This window comes from Pongo abelii, chromosome 9, assembly GCF_028885655.2.
Source record: "Pongo abelii isolate AG06213 chromosome 9, NHGRI_mPonAbe1-v2.0_pri, whole genome shotgun sequence".
Classification (NCBI taxonomy): Eukaryota; Metazoa; Chordata; class Mammalia; order Primates; family Hominidae; genus Pongo; species Pongo abelii.
Genome location: NC_071994.2, coordinates 113,126,724 through 113,142,957, shown reverse-complemented (window position 1 = coordinate 113,142,957; position 16,234 = coordinate 113,126,724). Strand labels below are relative to the sequence as shown.

Below are 16,234 nucleotides of genomic sequence, written 5' to 3'. Positions count from 1 at the left end.
TGTCTCAGACATTACAGGCATGAGCTACTGTGCTTAGCTTATTTCTCTTTTACAGTCTGAAGACTAATTTCATCTGTTTTGAAGCTTTGTTATTAGATACATACATGTTCGAGATTATTGTGACTCACTGATGAAGTGACCTCTTAATCATTATAAAATGTTCCTTTTAATCTCATGTAGTATTCCTTCTTCTGAAGTTTACTTTGTCTGATGTATTTCTTTTAGTGGTTCGTCTAATATTTACAATATACATCTTTAAGTTATCACAGTCCAACTTCATATAATATTGTCACTTCACATATAGTATAAAAATCGGAGAAGAATATATTTTCATTTTCTACTTGTATTCTTTGTGCTATTGTATCCCTACATTTTATATCTAAACATATTATAAACCCCATGTTTTATTTTTAAGTGGTTATTTATCTTTCATATAAATTTAAACTTGAGAAAAAATGTATTCTACATATACCCACATATTTATCATTTCTAGCAGTCTCTATTCCCTTGGGTAGATTCAAATTTTCATCTGGTATAGTTTTCCTTATGTCAAAAGTACTTACTTTAATATTTCTTGTAGTTCAGGTCTACTGGCGACACTTCTTTCAGGTTTGTTTGGTAAGTTAGTTTTTTGCCTTTATCTTTGAAAGATATTTTTGCCTCACATGCAATGAGGGAAAATGGGTTGACAAATTTTCCCCAAGCACTTAAAAATGTTGATCTCTTGTGATAGTCAGCCTCTGACGTGGCTTCTAATGATCCTCACCTACTGGTATTCATGCCTTTGTGTAGTCCTATCCCACACATTGAAATTACACCATATGACTTCTAAGACTGTTTCATGAAGTTATTGTAGCTTACCCCTTGGTTTCTTAGAACACTCATTCTGGACACAGCCAGTCATCATGTTATGAAGATGCTCAAGCAGTCTCATACAGTAGCCCAGTTGGGGAACAACAAACTTGTCAGCATCAATGTGTCAGACACGAGAGTGATATACCTTGAAAGTGAATTTTCCTTCCCTAGTCAATAAAACTCATGAGAGACACCTACACAGAACTGCCTAAATGAGCCACTCCCAAATTCCTGACCTACAAAAATTGTGAGAATTAATATGTTATTATTGTGGTTTTTAGCCATTAATTTTGGGGTCATTTGCTGTGCCACATAGATAGCTAAGGTAATTTTTTTCTGGTTTGTATAGTTTTTGACAAAAAAGATGAAGTCATTCTTAACATTGTTTCATTGTATGTAATGTGCCTTTTAAACTTTGTAATGCCTTTGGGATTTTTTTCCTTATTATTGATTTTCAGTAATTTGATTATGTTGTACGTTGGTGGCTTCGTGTGTGTGTGTGTGTGTGTGTGTGTGTGTGTTTATCTTGGCTAGTGTTTGTTGAAATTCCTGAATATGTGTATTTGTAGTTTTCAACAAATTAAGACTTTTTTAGCCATTATTTCTTCAAATACATATATGCCAGATTGTTTGATATTTTCCTTTAGGTCACTGAATGCCTGTTTTTTTTTCTTTTTTTAGTTTCATTTTAGATAGATTTTTGCTATGTCATCAAGTTCACTAATCTTTTCTTCTGCAGTGTCTAGCTTAATGATAATTCTATTAGATGGAATTCTCATTTTAGATATTCTATTTTTTAATTTCAGAAATTTCATCAGGTTCTTTTTCATAGCCTCCATCTCTCTTCATATGTTCATGTTTAACCTTAGATCCTTAAATACCTTGAAAATATTTATGACCAGGTGTGGTGGCTCACACCTGTAATACCAGCACTTTGGGAGGCCAAGGTGGGCAGATCACCAGAGGTCAGGAGTTTAAGACCAGCCTGGCCAACATGGCAAAACCCTGTCTCTACTAAAAATACAAAAATTAGCTGGCCATGGTGGCACACACCTGTAGTTCCAGGTATTCAGGAGGCTGAGGCAAGAGGATAGCTTGAGGCTGGGAGGCAGAGGTTGCAGTGAGCCGAGATCATGTCATTGCACTCTAGCCTGGGTGACAGAGTAAGACTCTGTCTCAAAAAAAAAAAAAAAAAACTGTTTTAATGTGCTTGCCTGCTAATTCCATCATCTTTATCCTTTCTGAGTATGTTTCTATTAACTAATTTTTTTTCCACACTGTAAATCACATTTTTCTGCTACTCCTTATGTTTATTCTAGTAATTTTGATTGGATTATGAACATAGTGAGTTTTGTGTTGTTGAATGCTGGATTTTGTTGTATTTATTTAAAGAGTGTTGAACTTCGTTTTAGTGTAAAATTAAACTAAGTGAAGATTAGATGAAGACTTTCATATTAGATCAAGAGTTTAAAAAAATTCCTCAATAAAAATGTCCAGAATACCTTTTTCTATGGTTAATTTTATCCCACTATGTGTGTGACCTTTTTGGGATTTTGACTAAATGCCCAATGTATTCATCAATGTCTCTCTACTTCAACTATTGGGAACTTGAAAGATTCCCAGTCTTACATGAGCTCAGGGAATTGTCCTAATTACAAATACCCAGTAATTACTCTTTCCCCAGAAGCTGATTTTTCCTGGCTGTGTGGAGTTTCTCCTATGCACATGAAGATTGGCATTCAGTCCAAAACTCAAGTAGACCCATGTGCAGATTTCTGGTGCCTTTCTCCGTGTAGCTCCCTGTTCTGTAGTACCCTGTCCTACAAATTCTGGCCATCTTATTTTCTCCAATCTCCAGTCTCTGTCTCCTCAATTCAGTCCTACTTCTGGGCTCTGCTTGGGTTCCACCACCCTGCACTGTCCTCTAAAAATTGTCTTCAGGTTGAAAGCTGGTAGGACTCATCTCATTTCTTTTCCTCCTCAAGAAATAACAGTTCTGTGTTGTTGTTCAGTATCCGAAACTTGTTTTTTGTTCACTTTTTCTAGTTGTTTATGGTAGGAGGGTAATTCCAGAGCCTGTCACTACCTAATGGCCCGAACTAGAAGTTCCAACCAAAATGTTATTATTAAGAAGATCTTAGGAACATATCATAATTTCTTTCATAGTCTTCTTACCCTTCTATGCCAACATACAAATTTAATTATTCAGTTATTGTATTCAAAAATTTTCTTGAAAAAGGCTATTCATTACAGGTATCTTGAAGATATTACATCTCTGATGTAGAGGAAGATCAACCAGACACAACCCAAATTGATGTGCAATACCATCTTATGGTCAGTCCACCCACCATACCTGTGGGTGCTGAGTCTTATTTCCAGAGTTCAAATCACAGACCAAGTAGGCCAGAATCTCTGGCTTGGGCCAGATCTTTAGGTTCCAGATAGAAAGTTTCATGCTTTTGTGGTCTACTTTGAATCCAAGGTTACTTTCTCTTTCTAAGGAAAATACATTGTGTCTTTTATATTTTAGTACCCTTAAGTTCTATTTCAGTTTGCTTTTGCCCTGAGCATAATGACAATGCGGCATATTTCTCACTATTCTTACTCTGGGAAAAGAAAGCCATGGCAGCAACCTGGAGATAGTTTCTTTGATTTGCTTTGCTTTTTTTTTTTAGATGGAGTCTCGCTCTGTTGCCAGGCTGGAGTGCAGTGGTGCGATCTTGGCTCACTGCAACCTCTGCCTCCCAGGTTCAAGTGATTCTCCTGCCTCAGTCTCCCGAGTAGGTCAGACTACAGGTGCATGCCACCACATGCAGGTAGTTTTTTGTATTTTTAGTAGAGACGGGGTTTCACCGTGTTGGCCAGGACGGTCTCGATCTCTTGACCTTGTGATCTGCCTGCCTTGGCCTCCCAAACTGCTAGGATTACAGGTGTGAGCCACCACGCCCGGCCACCTGGAGATAGTTTCTAATTGGATGCAGTCCTTCTGAGAAAGGTGAAAAATGACCCATTTTCTAATAGTGGGCTTAACAAATAATAACCAGCAATGTGACGTGACAAATAGTTTATTTAGAATAGGAATAATAAATAGAAATAATAATGAAGGATGTATGTTAAATAAACATAGTAACTAACACATTATTGATATTTAGTGGATACTGGAGTATGAAGGATGATAAAATGACTGCTGTTGCAAGGTATGCCCCTTTTCTGTCTCTAAGTGTCCTCTGCTGATCTAGGAGGGTCCTTCCTATTGGATCTACTCCACTGTCTGATAAAATGTGCTTGTGCTTAGCTTGTTGAGCACCTGAGTATGTGTATTTCCAACTTCTATTAGGCACATTCTCCCCTCCATTCTAGCTGGTAAAAAAATAAAGCATGATAGCTCTTCCCAGACATAATAAAAGATAATGAAATTGAATAAAACAATCAATTTTGATTCCCTATTTGTTCATTTGCCTAGGATCTTTTTTCTTTTCCTTTTTGTAGGTTTGTTCTGTATAGCTTTAGAGGAATTTCCTTCTTGGGGAAAAAAAATCCCAGTAGATTAACACATTCATAGAGCTGAAAGACTATTTTCCTTTAAGCATTATTCAAAAGAGACTAATTATCTTTAGAGAGCTGGGAGAATTTGCAATGACCTTTCAGGCTGAATTTGTGGTGGCTTCACAGGAAGATTTCTGATTGCTAAGCTATACCCATCTAATTTTTAATTTAAATAATTTTCTGTAAAACATTAGAACATGATTCATTTCAAAACATCATTACAGTTGCTCCTAGGCTAGTTTCAATTGTGTATCAGAACTGGATGCTGCTTTTAACATCCATCGGCTCCATTTATTTGGTTTTGTTTCTTATAAGTATAGAATTTAAAAGAAAAGTGCTAATATTTAGACATATTTGAAGCACTGAAGATTAATCTCTGTCATCATAAGTAGGAGAAATATCATTGAACATCAGTTGGGAAGGAGATACTAGATTGCATCAAGTCCAGAAATGACAATTTTAATAAGCTTAGTTTGTTCTAATTGTTTTAGATGACAGCAGCTAAGAGAAGTCTTGGGATGGTCCTCTGAGGACCACAGCGTAGATATATTAGAAAAACAGAGGACACACAAGTCCAGGAACAATAAGAGGCCTTCTATCCCTTGACATTCTTCTCTGCTAATCGTGTAGTTTACACATTAGAAAAGGATTACTTTTTTTCTTAACTGGAAGTGAAAAGAACAGAGAATAAAAACTTTAAGTAATAAATCAACACATGAAAAGATGCTAACACTGAGGCAGTGTAGTGCATTACTAGTGTGTCATCAAGACCAAATGAATTAATTCATAGAAAGTGCTTAACACTGTGCCTAGTGCATAGTGCTGCATGAGGGTTGTTAAATGTTATTACTTTGATTAAAGTAAATCCTGTTTGCTTTCAAAGTCAGCCATTCATTAGGAAATGGGGAGCTTAGGTATAGATTGAGGGTTGGTTCGGGTAATCAATTTTTAGAGCTGTAACTATTTGGACCATAAAACTTTGTCTTATTTCATCTCTAACCTGGAGACTTATGAAGGAGCCTTCTGAAATGATTGACATGATCTATTCTTTCCCATGCTAAATAATTTCTTCTGTAATTTGAACCTTACTTTACCTACATTTTTTTCTGCCTTTTACTTTTCTTGGCATATTCTTAAACAGAAGAGAGACAAGACAGTCCAGATGAATAAAAGAAGAAGTCATAAGAAAAGAAGGGACCTGTTAAGTAAGGAAAGCAAATAAGCTTATGCATTTTTCTCTGATAATTGACTTAGAATTATATCTCATAAGTTTTCATATATAATGTTCCATTATAATTAATATCTCAATAGTCTGCAATTGCAGTTTTTATTTCCTCTTTGACCCTAGAGTTACATACACTTACTTAAGTACATTTCATTTCTCTTTTTCTTTCCCTCCTTCCCTCCTTCCCTCCCTTCCTTCTTTCCTTCCCTTTCTTAATTTCCAACTAATTGGAGATTTTTGTGGTTTCTTTATGAGTATCTCTAATTTTTTTCATGTGGTTAGATATGGTCTGAACTATTTCAACATTTTGAAATTGTTGAGACTTACATTGCTACCTAATATAAAATTAATTTTCATAAATAGTCCATGGCAGCCTGAATTTACAGTACTCTCTATGAATTTGGCATTTATAAATCTATTAAAATAATTTTATTTATTTTGATCTACCAGTCTTCTAGGAATAAGACAATGGTGTTAATTTCTTCATATCTACAGTAATTTATTTTGAATTTTAAAGATATATTTATATATGATTGCATGTTATTTGGCACATAGGTTTATGATAGATAAAATTCATTGTGAATTGTCACTTCTTAACAAAAGTCGCTATTATATTTAATGCTTTCTTCTTTGATTTCTACTTTGATGTTTGTATGGAAACCTTTTTTTGTTGTTTTCTTTTTTTGCAGGGAGTATCAGCAGATTATGTTTTTATTTCATCATTTATCTTAACTTTTCTGAGACACTTTATTTTGAATATATATCTCCTATAGATAGCATATACAGGCCAGGTGCGGTGGCTCAAGCCTGTAATCCCAGCACTTTGGGAGGCTGAGGTGGGCGGATCACAAGGTCAGGAGGTCGAGACCATCCTGGTTAACACAGTGAAACCCCATTTCTACTAAAAATACAAAAAATTAGCCAGGCGTGGCGGCTTGCGCCTGTAGTTCCAGTTACTCGGGAGGCTGAGGCAGGAGAATCGCTCGAACCCTGGAGGTAGAGGTTGCAGTGAGCCGAGATTGCGCCATTGCACTCCAGGTTGGGTGACAGAGCGAGACTCCATCTCAAATATATATATATACATATATATATATATATCACACATATATATAAAATAAAAAATAAAAAAAGAGCATATACAGTCATGTGCCACTTAATGACATTTTGGTTAACAATTAATTGCATATATAATGGTGGTCTCATAAATTGTAATGGAGCTGAAAATTTCCTATTGCCTAGGGAAGTCATAGTGCAACATATTACTCCAGTGCTTGTGGTAATGCTTGTATAAACAAACCTACTATGCTGCCAGTCATATAAAAGTGTAGCACATATAATTATGTAGAGTGTAAAAAACTTGATGCTAAGTGACTATGTTACTGGTTTATGTATTTAGTACACTATGCTTTTTATGGTTATTTTAGAGCATACTCCTTCCATTTACAAAAACCAAGTAAACTGTAAAGCAGCCTCAGGCAGGTTTTTCAGCAGGTATTCTGTTCCAGGTATGTTATCATAGGAGATGACAGCTCCATGCATGTTATTGTCCCTGAAGACCTTTCAGTGGGACAAGATGTGAAGGTGGAAGACTGATATTGATGATCCTGACCCTGTGTATTTCTAGGCTAATGTGTGTGTGTCTTAGTTTTTAACAAAAAAACTAAAAAAAGTAAAAGTAAAGTAAAAAGTTAGAAAAAAAGTTTAAAAATAGAAAAATGTTTACAGAATAAAGATATAAACAAAGAAAATATTTTGTATAGCTATGTAATGTGTAAGCAAGGTGTTATTACAAAAGAATTAAAAAGTTAAAAAATGAAAACATTTATAAAGTAAAAAAGTTACAATAAGCTAAAGTTACTTTATTATTAAAGAAATTATTTTTTTCATATGCTTATTGGCCGCATGTATGTCTTCTTTTGAAAGGGCCTGTTCATGTCCTTCACCCACTTTTTAAGGGGTTGTTTATATTTTGCTTATAAATTTGTTTAAGTTCCTTATATATTCTGGATATTAAACCATTGTCAGATGCACAGCTTGCAAATATTTTCTCCCATTCTGTAGGTTATCTGTTTACTCTGTTGATAGTTTCTTTTGCTGTGCAGAAGTTCTTTAGTTTAATTAGGTCCCATTTGTCAATTTTTGCTTTTGTTGCTATTGCTTTTGGCATCTTGGTCATGAAATCTTTACCAGGTCCTGCATCCAGAATGGTATGTCATAGATTTTCTTTCAGGGTTTTTATAGTTTTAGGTTTTACATTTAAGTCTTTAATCCATCTTCGGTTGATTTTTTTTATATAGTGGAAGGAAAGGGCCCAGTTTCCATCTTCTCCATATGGCTAGCCAGTTATCCCAGAACTATTTATTGAATAGAGAGTTTTTTCCTCCCTGCTTGCTTTTGTCAGGTTTGTCAAAGATCTGATGGTGTTTGGCCTTATTTCTGGGCTCTTTATTCTGTTCCGTTGGTCTGTGTGTTTGTTTTTGTACCAGTACCATGCTGTTCTGGTTACTGTAGCCCTATAGTATAGTTTGAAGTTGGGTAAAGTGATGCCTCCAGCTTTTTGTTGTGGTTGTTGTTGTTTGGTTCTTTTTGCTTAGGATTGTCTTGGCTGTTCAGGCTCGTTTTTCTTTCCATATGAATTTTAAAATAATTTTTTCCTGATTTTGTGAAGAATGTCATTTGTAGTTTGATAGGAATAGCATTGAATCTGTACACTGCTTTGGGCAGTATGGCCATTTTAACAATGTTGACTTTTCCTATTGATGAACATGGAATGTTTTTCCACTTGTTTGTGTCATGTCTGATATCTTTGAATAATGTTTTGTAATTCATCTTTCACCACCCTGGTTAGCATATTTCTAGGTATTTTATTCTTTTTGTGGCAGTTGTGAATGGGACTGTGTTCCTGATTTGGTTTTCAGCTTGGATGGTGCATTAGAGAGATGCAAATCAAAACTACAATGAGATACCATCTCACATCTGTCAGAATGGCCATTATTAAAAAGTCAAAAAGACATAGATGCTTGTGAGGTTGCAGAGAAAAGAAAATGCTTATATCCTGCTGGTGGGAGTGTAAATTAGTTCAGCCATTGTGGAAAGCAGTGTGGCGATTTCTCAAAGAACTTAGAATTATCATTCAACCCATCCATCCCATTATTGGGTATATACCCAAAGTATATAATTCTTTCTACCATAAGACACATGCACACATATGTTTATTGAAACACTATTCACAAAAGCAAAGACATGGAATCAACTTACATACCCATCAATGATAGACTGGATTAAAAAAATATGATACATACACACCACAGAATACTACACACCCGTAAAAAGAACAAGATCGTGTCATTGCAGCAACATGAATGGAGCTGGAGACTATTAATCTAAGAAAACCAATGTAGGAACAGAAAATCAAGTACCGTATGTTCTCTCTTATAAGTGGAGCTAAACAATGAGAACACATGGGCACAAACAGGGGAACAATAGACACCAGGGCCTATTTGAGGGTGGAGGATGGGGGCAGGGAGAGGATTAAAAAAATTACCTATTAGATACTATGTTTATTACCTGGGTGACAAAATAATCTGTACACAAAACCCCTGCAACACAATCTTACCCCTATAAGAGTCCTACACATGTGCCCCGAAACCTAAAATAAAAGTTAAAAAAAGAAAGACATATTTAAAAATAAATTTAGTGTAGCTTAAGTGTACAGCATTTATAAAGTCTACAATACTATAGAGTAATGTCCTAGGCTTTTACATTCACTCTTCCAGATCACCTTTCAGTCCTGAAATCACCTCCATTTGTGGTAAGTACCCTAAATGAGTGTACCATTTTTTATCTTTTATACTGTAGTTTTACTGTATCTTTTCTATGTTTAGATATACAAATGCTTACCATTGTGTTACAATTGCGTACAGTATTCAGTACAGTAACATGTTAGACAGGTTTGTAGCCTAGGAGCCATAGGCTATGCCATATAGCCTGGGTGTGTAGCAGGCTATACCATCTAGGTTTGTGTAAGTACACACTATGATGTTTGCACAATGACGAAATTCCTAACAACACATATCCATATCATTAAGCGACACAAGACTGTAGTTAGATTTTGTTTTTTGACCCAATATGAGTCTTTTCCTTTCAACAGATGAGATATTCCCATTACATTTCTTTTTACAACAAATGTTTATTACTTCTCTTATCTCATTTCATGTTTTCTGCCTTTCTTCTGTTTTATTTATTGTCTTTTTTGATATATGATCTGTGTTTTTTTTCTTTAATTTTCTTTTAGTAATTCTGTGGATGAAAAGCCAATATTTTGTTTTGCTAATAAGTTCTTTTAAATCTTTAGGTTCAAACTTTCTCAAGTCATTAATATAAACTAATATCTAATGACACCACCTATGAAGATAAGAAATTTATCAAAAATAATATTTTTTTCCCATTTCTTAGGTTTCTATTGGTATACTCTGGAAGTTTTTTTCTAGATAGTTATTGAATTGTTCAAACACTATTTTTGAAAATGCATCATCTTTTCTTTTAATAATCACATTTGTGTCTTGTTTCTCACCTTATTTGCCAAGTCATTTAGATTTGATTACATGTTTTAATTCATACATCTGGGCCTTTCATCCCACTGTGTCTTCATCTGTGACTTCTTTATTTGCATCTCCTCTTTGCCATTGGTGCATATCTTTGGGTCATTTTTCCAGAGAGAATACATGGGTTGATACTTTCTGAGAATTGGCATATTTGATAAGATTTTTCTGCTATCTCTGTATGAAAAGGATGCTTTACTGACATAAAACTCTTGAGTCACGCCAGGTGCTTTGGCTCATGCTTCTAATGAGCACTTTGAGAGGCTGAGGTGGGTGGATTCTTGAGCCCAGGAGTTTGAGACCAGCCTGGGCAACATGGTGAAACCCCGTTTCTACTAAAAATACAAAAAATTAGCCAGGCATGGTGGTGTGCCCCTGTAGTCCCAGCCACTTGGGAGGCTAAGGTTGGAGGGTCACATGAGCTCAGGAACTCAAGGCTGCAGGGAGCCCACCTCTGCTCTCTAGCCTGGGAGACAGGGAGGGAGACCCTATCTCAGAAAAAACAAAACCAAAAACTCTTGAGTCATAACTGTTTCTTTTAAAAAATTAATGTGATCCCATTATGTTTTTGGCATTTAATGTTTCTTTTGGCATTAAATTTCACAGAGAAGATGGCCAATTCCAGACTGTTTGTTTGTTTTTTTTTCCCGTAGATACCCTGGAGAGCTGGATGTTGCTGGAGAATATCATTTGCTCATTCGGCAACTTGAATAGTGTAGAGAGGAAATTGGGGTTGCATGTGGGTCAGAAAAGAAGGGATGTTTGTCACAGAAGCTCTGTTTTCTCTCTTTGTTGAGATTATTGCACCAGAGGGCAGTATTTTTTATTTATTTATTTATTTATTATTATTATACTTTAGGTTTTAGGGTACATGTGCGCAATGTGCAGGTTACATGTGTATACATGTGCCATGCTGGTGCGCTGCACCCACTAACTCATCATCTAGCATTAGGTATATCTCCCGGTGCTATTCCTCCCCCCCTCCCCCCACTCCACAACAGTCCCCAGAGTGTGATATTCCCCTTCCTGTGTCCATGTGTTCTCATTGTTCAATTCCCACCTATGAGTGAGAATATGCGGTGTTTGGTTTTTTGTTCTTGTGATAGTTTACTGAGAATGATGATTTCCAATTTCATCCATGTCCCTACAAAGGACATGAACTCATCATTTTTTATGGCTGCATAGTATTCCATGGTGTATATGTGCCACATTTTCTTAATCCAGTCTATCATTGTTGGACATTTGGGTTGGTTCCAAGTCTTTGCTATTGTGAATAATGCCGCAATAAACATACGTGTGCATGTGTCTTTATAGCGGCATGATTTATAGTCCTTTGGGTATATACCCAGTAATGGGATGGCTGGGTCAAATGGTATTTCTAGTTCTAGATCCCTGAGGAATCGCCACACTGACTTCCAGAGGGCAGTATTTTTACATCCAGTTTTCTGTTCAGCTGACCTCTAATCCAAGTGCACAGAATGGGTACAGCTTTCTCTGGGATGTTTCCTGGGGCTTTTATCCACCAAATTGGGGAGTGTCCTGTCATTGTGGAGTGCTATCCCTTTAATTTGGGAATACATTTGAATATATCAGAAGGAAATGGCCAGTTAGGTCAAATTTTGGATGAGAGAAAACTCTTGGGGCCGGCAGAGTTTCATTGGTGGCCGTGCTCCAATATACACTGTGGTTAGTGCCAATAGCAAAAGCGCCTCCATGGGGAGTGGTCTTCATCTGTCTCATGGTCCTTCTTGCCTTCTCAGAGTGGGATTGAGGGTCGTGCCCTGCTTCCCCATTTTAGGAAAGTGCTCCCTCATGTCAGTATGACCCTATGCTGCTGTTGAGATACTGGGCAGGTGGCACACTGAGTTGCTGCAAAGTTTTCTGATGTACCCACAGGCTTGCTTCTTCTGCTGTGTCCCTGTAGCCTCTGACCTGTGGATCTGTCTGGTTCACTGCTCACCCTCACCTCTTGCCCTCATTTCTCATTATTCAGGATTGCTGGTGACATTTATAAAGATTTGCTTAACTTCTTACTGCACTGTGCCACTTCCAGAGTGGGAAAACCAGAGGGGGCTTTCAGTGAGAGCTTTTGATCTTGTTTCACCTTTGCTTTAATCTTCCCAGTTTATAAGATGTTGGCAACATGTCTTACTCTCAGCACTGAGATTTTGTTCCAGTATTTTACTTTTATAATTTTGTCTGTTTCCAGGAGAAGGAGTTGAAACAGACCTGTAACTTCCCTTGGAATTCAAGAGATTACAGAGAATTCTGCATAAATTGCAAATTTTGCATTTCATTTCCTTCTTAAGAATCAAACACCCAAGTCACTTGATAAAACTTCTTTACTGATTTTTCTTCAGGTCACTCTCAGCATGTGGCTCAGCTCATTCATTTTTCAGTTGATTCATATTAGCTTCCTTTGGATTTGTCCCCTGAATTTGAAGATGCTTCTTTTGTGAGGCCTATTGCCCAAAATGCTCTGACCACAATCGCTCTGGAGGAGTGGGGTTCGTGCCTGAGGGAAAGAAAGGAGAGTAATTGCAGGGAGTAGAAGTGCTTGTATCCACCCTTATCCCTCGGCCACTGTCGGGTAGTGGCTGATGGACTGTAGAGACATCAATTATTTGGATTGGCCTCACTCCACGCTCTCAGTGATCCAGGCCACATCTCTTACTCTCTTATAGACACAATTTATTTTTGTAGATAATCTCTGGCAAAATGTTACTTTTTTGGCTTTGCTGTGCCCTTGAGAGTGCTATTGGGTATCTTTCTGCATCTATCAGGTAATTAATACCCAAAAAAGCAAACAAATCTTAAATATAATTGGGAAGATAAATCTACTGCAAACAATAATATGTTAGAATATAAAAGTGAATATACAGGATTTTTAGATTATCTTCCCTGTTTCACATTATTGTTACCATAGATGATGAGTTGACTCTAACAGTGTGGACTGTATATTATATCTAATTCCTCACCCTATTCCTTAAGTAAATCCCTTATTGAAATGATTTTATATACATTTCAGCTGCTTTCCACATAACACCTTAGCTGTCTTTTCGAGTGTTATCTTTAAACCATTCCTACCAAATGAGATTTAGATTTTGAACATTATATATTTATATCATCTTTTTAAAGCTTTTTTTAATAGAAAAAGTATGCATTCTGATTTACTTTGTAAGGACTCCGAGTGATGTCCTTATTTAGAACATTTCCGTTTCTTTCTGACATTTACTAAGCTGTTAGAGAAAACTGATGAGCATAGCTTGCTGTCTTCAAGTTACATCAGTTTTTTAGGGAGTTGAATGAGAATACATTAAACTTATTTTTAGAATGTTCCTTTTTATAAATGTATCATGTACGTCATACAGGCTTAGCAGCCCCACTAATGTGGGAAGTGAGCATGTCAGATATTACTCCCTTTGCAGGGTCAGGCTTAACTGAACTTAGAGAGAGTGATAGGGAAGCACTAAAGAAAACTCCAAGTAATACAAGTAGTGGTATTTATAAACCTCTGAGTCAATAATGATTCAGCACTGAAGTACCCTGCTAAGGAGACTGTTTGGTTAAAGTGGCATTGGTGTGAAATTAAAGCTGAGAACACTTGGAGTTCTTGTTTGACATTGTGGATATTTGGCACTATGAGTAGATAAAACATTTGGTATAAGGCCATTTTACTCTAGAATCATTTGTGTGACTCTTCACAAACTTGAAAAACAAACTTGCCTTCATAGATTCTTCCTCCCAGTTTTTAAAATATTAAAAACGGAAAAAAGACATCCTGCTTAAGTTCATTTAAAATTAAAATTAGATATCTAATTAGATTAAAAAACAGGATTAGCATTTTACAGGATTGGCATTTACTTTATGCCAGACTCATTACAATTACATGCTGTTGGTCTTACAATACCCATTTTACACATTATGAAGCTGAGGATTAGAAAGGTTAAAAGCCTTCTGAAACTAACATAGCCACTGAACAATTTTCAGTCAAGATTCAAACTCAGGTCTTTGCTGTCAGACAGACCCAAATTCTCTACCCCAAGCTGCCTCCTGTGGCAAAAAGAAGGGAATTGCCATATTTAACTAGGCCACGTCAAATGAGCCAAACTTCCAAATTCAACTTGGGTTTCAAGTAAAGTCCCTAAAATTTTAATTGCTAAATGATGGAGGTAACATTAGAAATGGTTTTAAAATTTTGCAGGATAGAAGCTTGATGTAAATGAAGGTGCAACATGTCTATCTTTGGCTTGATATTGGTAAAATTATAACCTCCAATTTTCATTCTTTTTTTCTTTAGAATTTTTGAAGACAGATTCAGGTCAACTTTGTCAGATTGGTGATGGTTGCCAAATGTATATTTGAGAATCTTTCTTTCAGAATGACACTGGAATATGATGAGCTTCCTCAGTAGAATATGTGGGGGACCAAGTATTGAGGCTTATTCCCTCAGTTGGCAATGTGAGGACAGACTGTACCAAGGATTTTGGAAGGCTTAGAAATACTCAGGCTCAGCAACAGTTTGCAAAGCAGTGTGTTCTTCCAACTGCCCGGGGTGGGACTCTGCATAATGCAGCTCCCATCCCTCCAGAGAAAATTTGGCTCCTTGAATAACTGGACCATTTGTATTGCTGGCCAAGGTGAATTTGCAAAGAGAGAGAGAGATGACTTCAGAAATATTGCATTGTGTCTTTTCAGCACGGATAGTCCTGAGAGCTGCAGAAAGCAAATGTCAGAGAACAAAGCCACACATGTTTGGGTTCACAGAGTGATACATCATTTATCAATCTCTATATTAATTTATTTGGGGGTCACAGGATGGCCAACTTTTTATTTTTCAGCTAAGAACATTAAAAAAACCCTACTATCTACTATCATTTCATGAAAGAAATGCCACTTTAAATCTAAAAAGAGGAAGGATATCATATCAGAATAAAGAACAAACTTTTAGATGGAATAGATGTGGCTTCATTAAAAACTCACTCTATTGCACTTATCTCTAATTTTTCTCAGCCTGCTGGAACTATGCCACGGATCAGCGCTGCCTATGGACTGTTGTCTGACAATCCCTGAATGTGAAGCAATTTGAAGCCAAACATGAGTTCTAGAACTTTAATCCACTCACCAGATCTGAGGGAGATCTTGAAAAATATGTGCCCTCCAAAAAAGCAGCCTGGGCTCGGTGCAGTGGCTCACACCTATAATCCCTCTTATAATCCCTGAAAGGCTGAGGCAGGAGAATAGCTTGAGTCCAGGAGTTCAAGACCAGCCTGGGCAACATGGCAAGACCCTGTCTCTATGAAAATAAAAAAATTAGCCAGGTGTGGTGGCACATGCCCACAGGCCTAGCTACTCAGGAGGCTGAGGTGGGAGGATCACTTGAGCTGGGAGGTCAAGGCTGCAGTGAACCGTGATCATGACACTGCATTCCAGTCTGGGCCACAGAACCAGACCCTGTCTCAAAAATTTTAAAAATTAAAAAATTAAAAAGCAGCCTGGAACAGGGTCTGGTACATATTGTGTGCTCAAAAACATTGTTTAAACTGGAGAGAGATGAATTCCAGGTCCTAGGATTGAATCTAGGGAGTGGGCCATTCAGGGGACAAAGAATTCCTCAAGGCCTCCCTTCACAGCTCCTCAGCCTCTTCGCCCCACTGGTGTAAAGCATTAGTGTGTGGGGGCTGCAGCCTGAGAATCAGAAACCTTCAGGAACCAGATGGTCTCCACTGGGGGTCCATGTTGGAAGGGCCAGTCTGGGCTGGGCTGCATCAGTGGTGCCTGCACATTCCCGCGGAGAGGTCCCCAGGTGTCCTCTGTGCCACTCTCTACCATGGTGGGCCTTGTGATTTTGTTGCTGGGCTCCCCGTGGGCCACAGAGGCATCAGGATGTGATGAGGAAGAAGATCACCAACTTTCAAGACAGGCACACCCAGTTGGAATCTTTATAATTTAATACCTAAAGGCGTCCTTCTCCTAAGAATAATACCTGAGTATCAAAACATAAACA

General features: G+C 37.1%; 1 long non-coding RNA gene across 1 annotated transcript in view; it reads left to right on the top strand.

Moving 5' to 3' along the window:
- LOC129048764 (uncharacterized) overlaps positions 1-15,610 on the top strand; it is an 89,248-nt gene extending 73,638 nt beyond the window's left edge. Inside the window, exon 3 of the long non-coding RNA XR_008511362.1 lies at positions 15,241-15,610. This is a non-coding gene — a long non-coding RNA (uncharacterized LOC129048764). The remainder of the gene's footprint in view (positions 1-15,240) is intronic.
- The last annotated feature ends 624 nt before the right edge of the window (positions 15,611-16,234 follow it).